The sequence below is a fragment of the Corvus cornix genome, chromosome 5, assembly GCF_000738735.6.
Source record: "Corvus cornix cornix isolate S_Up_H32 chromosome 5, ASM73873v5, whole genome shotgun sequence".
Taxonomy (NCBI): Eukaryota; Metazoa; Chordata; class Aves; order Passeriformes; family Corvidae; genus Corvus; species Corvus cornix.
In genome coordinates, this window is record NC_046335.1 from 32,169,051 (window position 1) to 32,186,130 (window position 17,080).

Genomic DNA, 17,080 nt, shown 5'->3' on the forward strand with positions numbered 1-17,080 from the left:
CTGTGAAACCCCCCGGGGGTGGCTCTCAGCGCAGGTAACACGCAGAGGGCTGTGCAGGGCAACCTGAGCACCTTTCCTCTGGCTGCCCGGCCAAGTATCAAATGGGAAACACCTGAGGGGAAAACACCTTTTCACTTCCTCACTCCTGACATAGTAGTTTTGAAATATTTCAAGTGTAAATTTTAAAAAGTAGGAAGAGAAAAAATGTCCTGTCTATGCACAGGAGGATCCAGGCGGAGAGATGGTTGTGCATTGATACATTAACTTGAGAGTATACCTAGACCTTGAAAAATGGTACCCATATCAGCCTGTGTATGAAGAACATATCTACTGGTGTCGAGAGGTTTTCCTGTGTATTTACTAGTGCTAAAATACTTCTTTATTTAGAGGTTTGCTAGTTTATAGTGTAGAACAAATCACAATATGGCACCTTCAGGATCTTGGATCTGAAGTAAAAGAATCTCAAGGGCAGTAGCAAATATTCTGTCAAATGCAAGAACTTGACTTTCTGATACCATACTTTTCTTTTTAAATACAATTTTTTTCTAGCAATGGGCTAGATAACACAGCTGTGGGAGACTTTGGAGAAAAAAGCCATGGTTTTTAAGCTTTAAAAACATTTGTTTGCTTCTGGGCAGGGTTAGTTCTGACTGGGAATAATGTCTTCCGTTTTGGAATAGAGATATGAGAGATATGAGTTATTGAGACATTAGAGAGAGAGGGAGATCTTGTGGTCTGAAACAACTTCCAGGGCTCTAATTCCACATCCTCTGCAATATTTACAAGGCAAATAATTTATATGTAATCTGACTTTACTCAGTGGAGCTCCTCCTGATCTATACACTGCAGTAGAAATCATAAACAGATATTCCACATCTGTTTCTGGTTTTGCACGTGGAAAAAAAAAGGAACCAAAACCTAACATCTAAGCCTCTCTGCTAGGACTGACTTGCCTGCAGTGGAGTGGATATGGGTTAATGAATTAACATCCTTTTCAGACACTTTTTAAAGTGCACAGCACAAGAAGTACAGAGCTATCAGTTACTTAAAAGCACCTCCAGTTAGCAGGGCTTTTCTGACTTTCCTTAGTTTTAAAACCCATGTGTTTTCTGTGGTTCTGTCTCAGATGCAGTAAAGCTGCAGCACTGGAATTGAGACATACCATAGCAGGGTTTGTGGCCTTTTCCAATGACTAGGTTGTATCAGGGTTATAGTTCTAGATGTTAGTATATAGAATAAATGATAGGTCCTGAAGTAAAGCCCTATAAACCCTGAGCACAGAGTGGATGATGACATCGTAATTAACCAGAAGGACAAGGTTCCAGAGTTTGCTGTTGTCACCAGGACCATCTGTAATTACAGCTTTGTCCATGGTATCTTCCTGTTTCACTTTTTTCTCTTTATAGTTCAGAGAAACAGTTAACATTTTTAGTAGAAAACAGATTGCTGGTAGAGGAATATAATCTGACAGCTAAAAACTGTAACTATCAGCATTGGTATTTTACAGAGCCTGAATCGTTATCTGCATCAAATGTACTTGACTGAGTATGACAGTTCTGTCAACAGGGGATTAATGCCCAGCAGAGTTTTTTTGTGTCAATGCTACTTATTCGTTCCAAGGGTGGCAGAGAAGGTAATTCAGGGCATTTTAGTTGTCTCAGAAACTGAACAATTCTCTTTGCGAAGAGGTGATGACTGTATTTGGAAGGTATTTCGGATGTAGCGTACTCCCTGCCTCAAGCACAGTAAGAACTGGGATCATTTACTGCATAAAATGGAAAACAGAGATGGGGCATTTCTAGACCATTGGATTTGCTGAGTTGAAGGAGTAATTTTGGGACTATAGGCCTCTCAGAGCAGTTTTGTTGCTGGATGTTGGCTCCCTGCATCTGGCCTTTAAGAAGGCTGTCCAAACAACTGCACTTGTGATGAAGACATTTTTGCTTTTGTTGACCTGATGCCTCTAAAATTATAGTTTGCCAGGGGTCTTACTACTTAAAGTAGTGTCTGATTTATCACAGTATCATGCCTTTCTAAATTACAGTACTGTAATTATGGCACAAAATTACATTAATCCATGAGTTATGATGAACAAGTAGTAGACACTGTACCACTTTGTGATGTATGTGTAACTGCATTTCTCTGGTCAGCAAAATACCATTCCATTGTTACCAGTATTTTCTACGGTGCACAGAAAATCAACTTGTCCTTCATTCATTCATTTAATCCATTCACTGTAATTTGAATCAGCAGTCCCAACCAAAAAAAAATCCCCCCTGATGTTGCGAAAAGTTATTTTAATGTTAAGTTTCATTCCCATGTAGTTGATTGCATGTGAAAAAAAGTAGTAGTATAAGTGTGCAACACATGATACTTGCTTTTTTTTCAGCACACCTACTGCTGATTTACCCCATCCTAGTTTTGTGGGTTTGGCATGATAAAGGTGGTATTGACTTTGTGCAAACTGCATTGAGAAGTAAGCCACAAGCTCTTGTGGCAATAGCTTTATTTCTTTCTGCAGACATTGAAACAGAGGGTTGGATGTGACCAGGAGAGAGAAGGATTTCAAGGAAATCTTTGATGTGCAAATGAATCATTGATACAAACTCCCGTTTCTTTTGATCCCGTTGTGTAAATGTGAAGAACTGAGTTGCTGCTGAACAGAACTCTCAAAACACTGAATTACGCGCCACAGAGCTCCTTCCTCTGTCTGATATTTTGCAGTATCTCATTATCAGGCTGCAGATTTGGTGAAATGTGGGTACTTTCTTCGTTTATTAGTAGTGACAGCTGGAGTGGAAATGTTCCTCCCTTGTAAAGAAGGGCAGCATAATCCTCCTAATCCAAGGAGGGCAGTGTCTCCCCTGTGTTACCTCTACTTATTCATACAGGATCAAGCCTTGCAAGTGTTGTTGGGGATTTTTTAAGAAAGGACTTCATTTGAGAAACAACAGTATTTTGTTTCTTTGATGAATCAAAGAGATGTTTTAACCTACAAAAATGAGTACAGGATAACCCAATTAATGATCTCCAAAAGTGTTACAGAATAAAAGTGATTTCATTTCTTATACAATTGTCTCTGGCTATCACCATGATACCATGACTAATCTTTTTTCTTCATTTTACAGATTGATAAAGCAAAAGTTTTGTATGATTTTGGAAAAATCAAGCAATGACTTCTATGATTCATCTTTAAAATCCATACCTCGAGACCAGTCTGTTAAAACACTAGTAGTTTACACTTTGCATTTCATATTCTCTGTACTGGGTAAATGAGAGTAGATCTTTATGATAACCAGACTGATGAAATCTGTGAAGTGATTCCCCAAGTTTGCCTGGAATTTAGGTGGACAGCAGCCTTTTTCCAGTAGGGGTTATGATACTTAAAATGCTGAGTGCTCCAAGGCTGATGTTCACTAGACCACAGAACTCCTCTCTGTTGAAGAGGTTTGCTCAGAATCCTCACATTTTTCTAGTTGAAAGAAAGACTTCTACTCCAGTCTAACTGTGTCAGTGTTAAATTAACTAAATTTGCTTGGTGATTGAATCAGGGACTGGAATGTTTCTCTACTGATTAGGAAATACTTTTTTAACACCCCCTTCCCCCCCAAACTAAATAAATATATAAATGCATTTTTTCAGGGAGAATAGTTTCAGTGGAAGAAAAAATATGTTAAGTGGTATAGAAAAAAATCCTTCTAGTGCATTTGTTCAAATCAGACTCCTGGGGACTAGGAAAATGGCAGGGGATATATGTTTTCTTTATTCTGAGTGAGTGCTTTCAATTGCACAGTAAGTAAAAAAAAAAAAGCCAATTTATTATTTCATAACTTTGTGCCCTCACTTTTTTTACTAGTATTTGGAAATGCAACATTTAGGAGGAACTGAGCTGGTTTGTTTTTCTAGTCCTCAATATTTTTTTCACCTTAAATTTTTTTTTGCACTTTCATTTGAGATCAACCCAAATTTGGATTTTTGTGTTCAATTCTGTAGATAAATCAACCATTTATTTATCTACAGCTTCACAATTACTCCTGACATTTTTTTTCCCAGAGGTTCTTGGGCCTAAAACTGTTCCTGTGTTCAGCCTATATTTCTAGCAAGTTTTGTAGTGGCTTTGTGTGTGATATTATAGCTGTGCCCCTTGAGGTGATATTATTTAATGCTGAAATTTACTTTTTGCTTTTATACAATTAGCAAAATTACAATTTTGTTATTAATAAGCCTTCATATTAAATAACATGATGTTCTATTTGTGCCTCAAGATGCATCATAACTCAATCTCTCCAAGTGTAGGTACAGATTAGTTTCATCTCACGGAGCATTTATTAGTAAGGCCAAGTCCTAACGCCAGAAACCTCCCTGCAATTTAGAGGGGCTTGTCTTGTTTCCTGCCCAAGGGGCAGCCTTTTACTTCTGTGAGGGCCCCTTTGCCCTTTTTTAATTAGACTATGGCTTTGCACATTAGACAGTAATCTCAGTTAAGAATTCTGGCAAGTGTTTTCTGAAAATCCAGGTGCACAGTATCCACGTCATTCTCCATGTTTGTATTGGCAGCCACAGGCTCAAACAATTCCAGCAAGTAAGTGAGGCATGCCCTTCCCTTCCTGAGACCATGTTGGCTATCCTTGATTCAAATGTGGTTTACTGACTGTTCTTCCATTTGCTCTTTTCCAAGGCTTTCCCCACAATTGATGAAAAGCTGCAAGAATAAGTCTATAGTTTCCTGATCAATAGGTCCTAAAAATGCCCTTATTTTGGTGACTTGACACACTTTCAATTCTTTTCAGCATGTATTCCTTTAATTTCTTTCCTTTGAGTTGCAAAAGCCAGAATTTCCTATCAAACTTTCTTTAGGCTTATCATTTGTCAGGATTTGCTACCTGTAGCTGATAAATCTTGAGAGCTTCAATGCAATCATCTGCTCCAATGGAATGGTGAAGGGAACAGAGATTAAACAAGAGGTTTTTTCATTGGATGATGAAGCAATTAAGCCTAGTAGGACAAGACAAATTCCCGGGTCTTTTAATGAAAATTGATTCTTCAGAAACCTGCATGTCCCAGATCATAAAATCTTCCAATTTCTTGCTCTGTTGAAATCTGTCTTTCATAATTGAATAACAGTTGCAGCTGAAAAGTTTTTTAAATACAACGCCTTTCAGAACAGAGGCAGAAATAGCGTCTTTGACTCATCCCTCTTTCACATTTTTTTCATCATAAAAAATCATAAACCTTGTAAAGTTCCTTTGACTAAGCTAAAAATTGAAATGAATATTTTGGAGAAATAAATGTGATGAAGAAGAAATTAGAGGTTTGCTCAGCAATTAATGAAGAAGGTTGTTCGACATGTCATTTTCTTCTCCAGTAATTTCTCAAGTAGTTCCCTTTTCAGTCTTTTACAGACTTCTCTTTTACTAAGAAAAGCCCAAACAAAGAAGAAAAGATTGCATATTATAAATTTTGTGTTGCTCTTTGCTGGACATCAAGGTATTTCCTTAAAAATGTGCTTTTGACTTTCTGTATCAAACCTTAATAGTAACCTTTTTCCTTAACTGTTGGTTTTTTAGTGTACTTAGGGCGTGATGAACTTCAAGGAAAAGAATAGAATGATGTACTCTTTCTGCAAAAAAACATAATAATGCCATGACTGTCCATATTATGGCATGAGGTTATTGATTTCTGTAAAGTCTAATTCATATGACAGAGAATGAAATGGAAAAATTCAGAACATGGAGATAAAATATGTGGTAGTATTCTAGTACTATGTCTGCCTGCTGCTCAGAGAGAAAACACTAATTTATCCTGTCCTTGTTATTGTTATAATAGAATAACTACAATATTTTAAAATCAGAATTAGGTTCTACAACATAAAGTGTTTAGAAAACTCCTGAAAAGAGAAAAAGCAGTCACTCTTGTTTTAGGATAGAGGCAACCCACGTGCTCCAAAACCTAGTCTTTTCCTGCCTCAGGTCCACTGTTGCCTACTCTTCAAATTGTCTGTGAAGGTCTGGCCATTCTCCCTACAGCAATGGGGAGCCTACAGCATCTTCTCTTATGACAAACTTGGTTTGACGTCTTTCTTTGTTCTTGTAAGTTATTTGTAAAGCATTATAATCGCAAAGAAAAAATAAGCAAACAAAGAAGTTATTTGAAGGCAACTATATCTAGGTCACTGTTGACACCTCACAACAAGCTAAGAACATTGCTAAAATCAAGGCTTGGACTAAAGTCTCGTGATAGGCAATCCTGTCAAACTGTTAACAGAATCTGTGTCATGGAATTGATCTGGTCCACCTAGAACTCTCCCCCTGAGTTTTCAGATATGGTTTGATTTACTAGGTGAATTAGGCCAGTTCCTGTTTATCTGATTCACTGCTTTAGCCAGCTGTAACTTTGCCAGTTATCTATGAAGCTGAGAATATCTTATCTGTTTGGCAGTGGCATTGAGGTGGACCGATTTTAATCCGCTGTTCTATTTCACGTTGCTTCGTGTTAGAGCTAAACCTTTGGGTACATGCAAGAAGGTCTTGTGACTGCTCAGAATCTTCAGTATTTTTCCCTCAGAAAGATGCATTCTATAGGAAAATGGATCACAGCATTAATTAATAGAAAACTGGCATAAATTAAGTATCAAAAAAATATTTCTTTCATAAGGATTATCTCCATAATTGGTTTGAGATAGCAGACTCAGCAAATTTCTTGATTGGGTAAAAAGGACATGATAACCTGAGTGGCCTGATAAATAGTTAGATCATTTGGCTGAACTTTGCCTGTGTGACAAAGCATGTGCATTTATTGATTATAATGGATGGATAGACTACTTTCTCCGAGTTGTGCTGCTCCAGGATTGTCCCACTATCAATAAGTTACCTTTTAACAAAATTGCTGAAAACTTTTGGGAACATTCTGAACATTTTGCTATTAATTCTATGTTCCTTGAATAATATTTTGAAATAGAAAAATAATTGTTAGTGTTTAATATGCAATATTCACTAAAATTAAAAAGATTTGAAAACAGTAACAAAACCCCCAAGAAAACAGATGGGTAAAACAGTTTAAAATTTGGCAGAGTAGAAGATCTTTCTTTTCATAATTTTTGTGATAAGTTGAATTAAAACTCACAGTTGCTTTGCATATTATTCACACAAGGCCTTTTTTGGCCATCTGGTGTTGCCAAGTGCTAGAGATCCACATTTCATTTTTTAGCACTGCCTGCCAAGTTATATAAAGGAAATGTTTGCCCTCAATGTTGTTTTTCCTAAATTATTTGGAATGCTGTGTTTCAGTCTCCTTTGGGTCTATTCATTTTACAGAGGTTCTGTATTCTGTCCCTTCTGTTCATCTTCCAGTAACAGCAAATGTCTTACATCCAGAAATCTTTTCTTCAGTTGAAGCAGATAGATCCCTCAATTCCTTGATTCCCAGTATCCTTCGCACAACCTATGCCTGCATTTTCCTGCCAGGAAAAAAACGTATAGGAAGCTGGTTTTCCCATACTGTTTACCTTCATCCTTGATTGGTTTTCCTTCCCTGACTCACTTTTTCTCCATCCCCACTCTGCTACAGTGATATAAATCTTATGTGAACAACAAAAATGGGTATCAGAACTTACAGTGAACCAAATGACTGTTAAGAAAGGAGTCTGAACTGGAAGATTTAAAAATGCCCTTTGCCTGTCAAGATAAAGTTGATAATTTTCCATGAAGCCTTTTAGAAGTGAGTAAAATGTTCTGATATGTTGTAGTTAGTGAAGTGGGGTCATGAAATGTTGTCTGTCTTTAAATGAAGAAGCAAAGATCAGCTGGCCTGACAAGTCTTTGTTTTCAGAAGTGAAATGCTATGTAAACCAGTTATGGAAGTGTGAGGTTTAATATACCTTGTCCAAATTAGATCTTTCCTGCACACACATAACTAAATATTTTGCTGTGTCTAAGTGGCTGCGTGTATATACTGAATGGGAGAAATCACAAGATTAAGTTACACAGCCATCACACATGGTGACACAAGGGATGTTATTAATTTCTATTTTCTGAGAAAATTGGATGATTCCAGAGTAAAGATTCCTGAGCTACAGTTAGTGACTGAGAAAATTATTTGGCTATTGTGTTTGAAGGGCATATTACACTGCATTTTTCACTTATTGATCCCAGTTTCCGGAAGAAACCCATGCAGCTCTGGGACTTCAGGACATATGGGATCTCCATCTTTGTTGCTGATTCGCTCTTCTCTTTTAACAGGCAGCAAGATAAACAGATGTGTGATGGGGTTGACTGAATGTCATGCCACAAATGTCCCAAACTTAAGGTACAGTTATATGTGTGTTAATCTAAGTATCACAACAATGTAAACAATGGTATGTGTGACTAACAGTGGAGCTTTGTTAAGGATATTTGTACCAATTGTATTATGAATGATGGAATTTCAGGCACGTGTTTGGATTACCTATCCATTTCAGTAGTTTCCTGTTGTTGATTCTTTCTAGCAGTAATTTTTTCCAATTACAGGAATCGTCAGATTTTTTTTTTTTTCTGGAGACACTAGGCCTTCAGTATAGGTAGGAAAAGAGTCTGAATGGTTTACATAGCCATATCCTCAAAGGGGCTGCTGCATAGGGTATCGTTCAAAGCTTAGCAGAGTGCATACCACAGCTAGAGGATGTAGAACATCTCAAGGGTCCCTGTGGCTGTTTAACTCTTTGAAATAAATGGTTCCCTCCTGCATGAGAGGGAAAACCCACATTGGCTTGCCAAAGCTGTGCAAACACATTCATCCAAATAACGCTGATCAATTATGTAAAAAAAATGAGACATTTTAGGAGCAACATGCAGATGAAGGGAAAGAGGCAAAATTTATTTAGTGATTTTTGCTTAGATGAACAATATACTAGGAAAAATCAGCTGCTAAAAGACATATTCTGCTTATGCAAATGGAGGAAACTGGCTTTTTCTTTACTGTTTGGAGAACCAGAAGGTGCAAAAAACAGACCTATTTCTAAGAGCACACACTTTTTCCTGCAGTGGGGAAAAGATAGATATACAATGTTTTCTTAGAAATGTTGATCACTGTTTGCGGAGCAAGATACCCATTTGCTAACACTGCCAAAGATGTGATATTTATCCTAAACGTGAATAAAATTTCAGGTATCAGTGGAAATTCTCAGCAGTAATACCAGTTTGTAGAAATACTATTCTATTCCCAGAATATTGTAGTCACAATGGGCTCAACTTGCATAAAGATGAGACAAAAGCAGCCTTCTCTGTGGTAGAGATGAAAGCCATCTTGCTAAATTTAGCTGTTGACAGTAAAACAATTCCATCAGCATTTCTGTGTGTGTGAAGTCTCACCTGCTAGAGGACTCTCATTTTGGTGATTCATTATTTCCCCTCTAGGTAGGTTCATAATGGAATTTGAAATCACCAAATATCTATCCTGTCTTTCTCCTGATGTAGAGGAACTGACAAACTAAGGGAAAGAACCCAATTAAAAGCAATTGTCTTGCATGTTAACTAATTTCTTCTTGGTATTCCTAAGTCTTTGTTATCCCTCATTTTCCTACTCTTTCATTTCTTGCCCATGTAGTATTGTTTTTCCAGGATCTCGTTCCAGGTTCCATTTTCTTCTCACAACACTTGGCATTTATATAGCACTCAAAAGTACTTAATTCTTTGCAGTAATTAATGTTTTTACTCCAGGATAAAGATAGGAAAGTTAAAGGGAAAATGTAAACAATTTGCCAAAGACTTCTTATGAATCAGAAATAGAGTGCAAAACACATAATTTGTGCTTCCCCTGAATTGCCCAGAAATTAAATCAGATATTTATAAGTGGAGCTTCCTGAGTGAAGCTGTGTGACTGGGAATAAACTCTCAGGGTTTAAGGAATGCTGCTATCAGGAGCTGCTTGAGGAGAAATCTCTTCCTTTATGTTCCACAAACTGGGTTTTTTTTTTTCAATCAGAGAAATCTGTGTTGAAGACCTGATGTGATAAATAGGGATGGAAACTAATTAATTAATCAATTAATTAATAATGAAGTCCTGGGCAGTATTTACATTCTTCCTTTTAAGTGTGCTTGTGGTGAAACTGCTGCTTGGTCTTGCAGTTCTGAAAGGGCAGCTTGGGTGGCACCATCATTGCATAATAGTTAACCTTCTTCTGTCTTCTACATGTCTAGAGGAAACCCTCACCAACCAATGCAATACAACAAATACTGCATACCTAAATGTTTACACAATATTAGAATATATTAAAGCTTAGTAATACTTAAATAATCCTTACATTATGCTGTTCAGTGATCACTGAGGAATCACATCTTGGAAGACAGGGAATATAGATATAGATATAGATATAGATATAGATGAGACAGTGAACATTGATTCTTCCTGTTACCAGCTGCATGTGAAGAGTTAATGTAAAGAAAAACCTTTCCTTGGTAACCCTGTAAGTTCTGTGGACCAAACTCCTACGTATTCTTTAAATTCTCTTGCAGTAGAATTTTGTAAGACATGGACTATTGCTCTTTCCTCTTCTTAAACAAAAATTAAGGTTGTAAACTTCTTTTTAAACAAGGCGCCAGTGTTTTTCCAATTTTCATAAAGGGTGAGAGGAATGATCCTGGAAACTACAGGCCTGTCAGTAATACTTCAGTGTCTGGTAAAATTATGGAGATGATTATTCTGAGAGCTATTGGGAAACACCTGAAAGACAGCACAGTCATCAATCACAGCCAGCACAGTTTCATGAGGGGAGAGTCCTGCTTATCAAGTCTGATTTCCTTTCACAACAAGGTAACCCACCTAGCTGATCAAGGGAACCCAGTCAATCTAGTATTTATGGATTTCAGTGAAGCTTCCAATACTGTGTCTCACAGTACCCTTTTGGTTAAAATATCCAATACAGATCTGGATAAACACATCATGTCATGGGTGAGCAACTGGTTCATGGGTCGGATGCAAAATGGGGTGACATCAAACTGGCGACCTGTTGTTAGTTCCTGTGGGGTTCTGGAGGGCTCCATTTTGGAAAAATGATTTGAACACAGGCTTGGAGTGTGTACTAGGTATGTTTGATGATGATACTAAATTGGGAGGAGCCGTTGACTCCCTCAAAGGCAGGGAGGCCCTGCAGAAGAACCTTGACAAGTCAGAGGGCTGTACAATCACCAACCGCATGAACTTCAACAAGGAAAAGTGCCAGATTCTGCACCTGGAATGGGGCAACCCTGGATGTATGGACAGACTGGGGAATGAGGGGCTGGAGAGCAGCGCTGTGGAAAGGGACCTGGGGGCCCTGGTCGATGGCAAGTTGAATGGCAGTCAGCAGTGCCCTGGCAGCCAGGAGGGCCAAGTGTGTCCTTGGGGGCGTCAGGCCCAGCATCGCCAACCGGGCAAGGGAGGGGATTGTCCCTCTCTGCTCTGCACTGGGGCAGCCTCACCTTGAGTGCTGGGGGCAGTTTTGGTGTAAGTATAAGAAGGACATTGAGCTTTTAGAGAGAGTCCAAAGGAGGGCAATGAAGACGGTGAAGGGTCTTGAGGGGAAGACATATGTGGAGTAGCTGAGGTCACTTGGTCTGTTCATCCAGGAGGAGACTGAGGGAAGGCCTCATAGCTGTCTCCAGCTTCCTCATGAGGGGAAGAGGAGGGGCAGGCACTGATCTCTTCTCTCTGGTGACCAGTGACAGGACCCGAAGGAATGGCCTGAAGTTGTGTCAGGGGAGGTTTAGGTTGGATATTAGGAAAAGGTTCTTCACCGAGAGGGTGGTTGGGCACTGAAGCAGGCTCCCCAGGGAAGTGGTCACAGCACCAGCCTAACAGAGTTCAAGAAACATTGGGGTTCTCAGGCATGTGGTATAATTCTTGAGGCTGTTCTGTGAAGGGCCAGGAGATGGACCTCAACGTGGGACCCTTTCCAGCTTAGGATGTTCTATGATTCCTTAAGTAATTAATGGTTTTGGGGTCCAAGCAATACACTCCAATGGTGTTTCTATCTGTTTTATTGTTTTCCATATACCCTTTAATTAAAAGTGTTACAGAATTGGCCTGTAGAAGGTGGTAAATAAATTAGAAGAATGTAATGCAGGGCTTTTTCTAAGTGGAATGAAGGAATTTGAACTCTAAGATTGTCTTGTCTACTAAGTGATAGCTTAGAATTGCAGTGTGGAATTCTGTTGCTTAGAATATACACAATTTCCATTTGCTCCACCCTGTTTTCAGTTATATGAGGCAGTATGATTTAAAAGCAATGAGGCTTTCAGAAGATCTGCAGGTGTACTGAAAAGTAATTTAGTATTTCTATTTGACCACGTAATGTTAAAGTTCTGAGCAAAGGCAGCTCTAAGAAAAGGATTTTGTATTTGCCTGATGAGCAAAAAAATTTTAATTGACTAGTTGTTTAATGTTATGTAAACCTATTGGTCTGTACTCTCACCTGAACTCTTAAAAATGATGGGTACTTTCTTGCTTAGCATTCCTGTCAGCAGCAGCTATCTACCTTTTCCTAGATTTAAAATTGCATCTCTAGTAATGCTTTAACTTTTATTATCTGAAATTTTCCTCTAAAAACAAATACGAGCATTTTTGAACTTTTGAACTAACACTATTCACCCCTGTGTTTCATAGATTGAAATAAAAGCAGAAAATGGAGTGTTCAGAGCACAAGGATTAGATGAACCAAGAAAAATAGTGCAAATGTTTGCAGGTCTAATTAGTTAAAAGTTTTTTAATTGAGACTCCTCAATGTACATGAAAATAATCAGTCCATCACTCCTTATAGGACTCTGTGATCGAGTTATAATTCTGTCACTGAAATACAAAGGAAATTATTTTTTCAGATGATAAAATTAATTTGCGCTTTTTGGACAAGTGGCTTCTTTTCCCTGTTGAGTGGGAAAAATCCAATTTTTCTAGCCTGAGTTTTCCCCTAGGAAGCTTTTCTTTAATTTTCTACTGTGTGAATCTCCTCTTCAAGTACCTGTCTGTGCAGTCTTTTCAGAAGTGGCTCTTTGGACTGTTAACTGAGTACCATGGCATGTGATGCTATTGTTCTTTAGATGACTGAAAATACAAGGAATGTGCCATGCATATGGGAAACAAAATATGAGAAATTATTTACTACATAAATTCTATGAGAGTCTAGGGCTTACCAGGTCTTTATAACAAGTTTTTGAAGGGTTCTTAGCCACACAATGACTTACTGTAAGATTTCATCTGAAAGGTTATATTTCCTTTTAAAAATTGACAAAAAAATAGAGACAGGCTATTTAAAAGAAAACCATGTTATCTGAACCACTTAAAGGAGCATGGAGACCTGTCATGTGGATGCTGCTTCTATAACTGCATGGAACACGTCATTGTCTAAGACTGTGTCTGGACAGGAGACAAATAATTTGAAATGTTGGATGGATGTAATCTCCTACACGAACACTTTTATTAGAGAAGAAGCGTTTGCTTACTTTAGCTTAGAGCTCTTTCCATGTGATGCAAACAAACTTTAAAATGTTTTGTGGTATTGAAAGCCAAACATCTGCATTTAAGATCATAACTGCATTATTTCAAATTTACAATAAAACCGTACCAAAACAAATCTCTTGTGATGACAAGACTGAGTTCCGCAACCTCATATGCATGGTCAGCAAAAAGGAGTGATTGAAAAAGCTTTCTGTGCTCCACCAAATGAGTAGTTGGGAATGATGGATTTGAAAGAGAGTAATCCATGGGTAAGAGAGAAAATCACTACCTAGTGGGCAGGAATAAAAAAGGTGTAAAGTATGACTGTTTTCAACAGAAGAAATCCTATAATTATATATTTACCATGGAAAAAGGAAGATCTATTTGATGGTATGTAAACATCACTTTCATAGACACAGATAGATCATGAAAAATAGAGAAAAATAAATAGCAAACTGAAATTTCAACATTGCACATTGTGAAAGAAAAATACAAAAAATATTTTTTAACTTTCTCTCTCCTGTCTCAGGATCCAGGCCTTTTCTTTTTAACAGTGTACATTTTACCTATCTGCATGTTAATGTACATATTTAATGCAGACTGTAATTGCTTGTATAGGTTGATAAACAGGCTAAAATAGAAAACTCCAGAAATATTGCCATCAGGAGTACTTTTCACCACTCTAATACCTGATATTTTTCTAAAATTGTGGGTGGGATGCCTTCTAGCAAAGAGCCAGGAAAAGCTGTATTCTGTCTTGGTGCCAGTGTCAGCATGGAACCATGACTGATGCTTTTCTGAGCCCCTGTCAGCTATAGCCACAAAGGCAGCTCATTTGGAACCTCGCCAACTGGTACAAGTTAGAGCAGTCTTCAGGATGTTAAAATTTGTACAGAAAAATTGTCCAGGTACAGGTTTGGCCTCAGACAATGAAGTAGAGAGGTGGCTTGATGCTTCCCTCTGGGTCTTTTTGTTTAGGCTGGTATAAGAGGACTGATCTTCAGACTTGCACATGGCAAAAACATGAGTAAAATTATGGATAAAATAGTTTAGCTGGTTTTCAATATTTGGTCACAAAGTTCAGAAGGTTCTGTGGGATGTTTCTTTTACAGTGGGTTTGTTTCCATGATGATTTCTAAATTTGTCATTTTAGTGTTATTTTTCCCAAAGATGTATAAGGAGTGATCACATATGGAAGTGGTGTTTGATAGAAATAGGTTTTACATGGCTGCATTCCTGTTATTTATGAATTAAAGGATCTATATATCTTTTTCCTATACCTTGATGTATTGTGTTATTTTACTTCTGGCAAGCATTGTATAAAATCACTAAATACGCCTGTCTGACACAAAATTGAAGTGATTACTGGAGTCCTAAAGGAGAGATGTAGTGATAATACACATCCTGAAGTTTCAATCTGACCAGCAGACAAAAGAGAGCTCCTTCATGTTCCTAAGGTGAAGAGTTTTGTATTCTTAGGATATTATCTAGCTATTTCATGGGATTTTTTTTGTTTTTGTTGTTAAATCTAAATATCAGGTTTGTGGAGAAAATTCTTAAGAAAACTAACAGAAAGTTTTAGTGAGAAATAGCAACACACATAATATACTTTAGAGAGTCCTAGAATATGAAGCCATCTCATGCAATATCTCAATTTCACATTAAATGTTACGTTTCTCTTTTAACTGAGCAGTTAAGTCATCTTGCTCCTGCATTTCTTATGGTATGGACCAGAATGTGTCTATATTCACTCCTGAGCAGCCATAGGGTTTATAGAGTTTACAGATGAGCCATTTTCTTGTACAGACATATCCTTTTTTTACTTGGAAGATGAAGCTGAATTTTATGTCTTCATTTAACATTTGTTCTTTACAGGTGGTACCTCCTTACAATGCTTCCCTTCTCAGAGGCGACCTTAGTTCAGTGCAGGGTGCCAGCCAGATGCCACTGACCAGCAGTACCACAGGATGCTATTTAAGCATTTAAATAACAGTGATCTGTCACACCGTAGCTAACTGCTGGTTTGTTTTCTCCTCAAATTTCAGAATTTTTAGTCATGCAAAGAAATGGAAATGCCTTGTTTAAAAATAGAGCTGTGTGATGTTTTCTTGTTAAGATGGACTGAAGACCCAGAGGACAGCTTGTATGCAAATTGCCTCTCAAGCTAAATCAAATACCACTGGGGATTTGCAAAATCTAGTGTCCCTCTGTATTGTCTAATTAGCCAGAGTGAGTATCAAGTGTTGAGGAGTTATTTCAAGTCAATTCTGCGTGAGGGTTAGTTTATACACTTACACAAAAATGTATTACAAGGAGTTTTACTTTTTTCTTGTCTGTTGTTTTTCTATATCAAGACTGTGAGTTTTGAAGTGTTTTTTCAGTAGCCAATGTTTTGACTTCGCCTTGTATGCTCAAGCAACTGACTTCAAAGTTTCCCTGTGATGTCTGTTGTAACATCTACAACACATAAGACAAAAGAAAATTTAATAAGAAAATACAAATATCTTCAAGGCCCAAATTTAAAGGAGTGTAGAGATTCATCACTGCTGATTGTCAGCTTTTATTTATTCTCCAGGAAGAGTGTGCAAATATTTATAGTGAACTTGGAGTTACATAGACTAGGATTTTATTTAGTGTGTATGTTAACTTGAGCCTTCATATCTCTATATTTTACTAATAAAATTTTTCTAGTTTTACTTCTCAGCATGGTGAACAGCAACAATGTGTTCTAAAGAAAAAATTCTAAAAGGAAGAACCCTCCAGAAATAATCTGTTAATGAAATTTTAAGATTTTTATTTTAAACACATACTTATGCCCTTGCATAGTATTTTTTTTAAATGGAAGAGAGAAAAAAAGGTATAGCATAGAAGAAAGTGAAAAGAAGAAAATGAGAAGTAGATGATAAAAAGAAAGTTAAAAAGAAGGAAAGAGGGAGGAAGGAGAAAAAAAGATGAAAAGGTGGGAAAGAAAAGGGAAAGTGAAAAAAAAGAAAGGAAGGGGAAAGCAAGGAGTTTACATCTCTTGAAACAGGAAATTTATTAAACATGAGAAGAGAGAATATTTTATATGGAAACACATGGAAGTAATTCCTGGTTGATATTAATAGATCTGGTTTTAGTGTATGAAAATAATGTTGGAAAGCCAGATAGTAAAGGTAAGGCTTCCAGCCAGGCCTCTACCAAATATCAGATATTCAAACTTTTCTTATTTAGATGTTTTGGGTTTTTCTATACAGATATGATTTTTTTTTTTTTTAATTTATGGCCAAAATGTTCTCTAAAATTAATAGAAGGGTTTATTTTGTTTGGGTTTTTTTCATGCGTGTATAAGTGTCTAGAGATAAAAACAAAACTGCTTTTTCTACTGAGACCAATAGGTTTCTAGAGTACATCTAGGCCTATAGCACTGAGAGCCTGTAGTAAATTATAGAATACTTTTTTAAAAGCTACTTTATAGAAAGTCACATGCTCCATTCCTGCAGAACCTGACCACAGCTTGGACTAGACACTGCCACAGTGGATCTTTCCTCTGACGCAGCTCCAGCATCCTCTGGAGCTGAGGAAGGTGTATGAGAACTCACTCAAGCAGTGTTCCTTCCTTCAGAATAGTGTATTCTTTTGCTTGAAAAGTATGTAT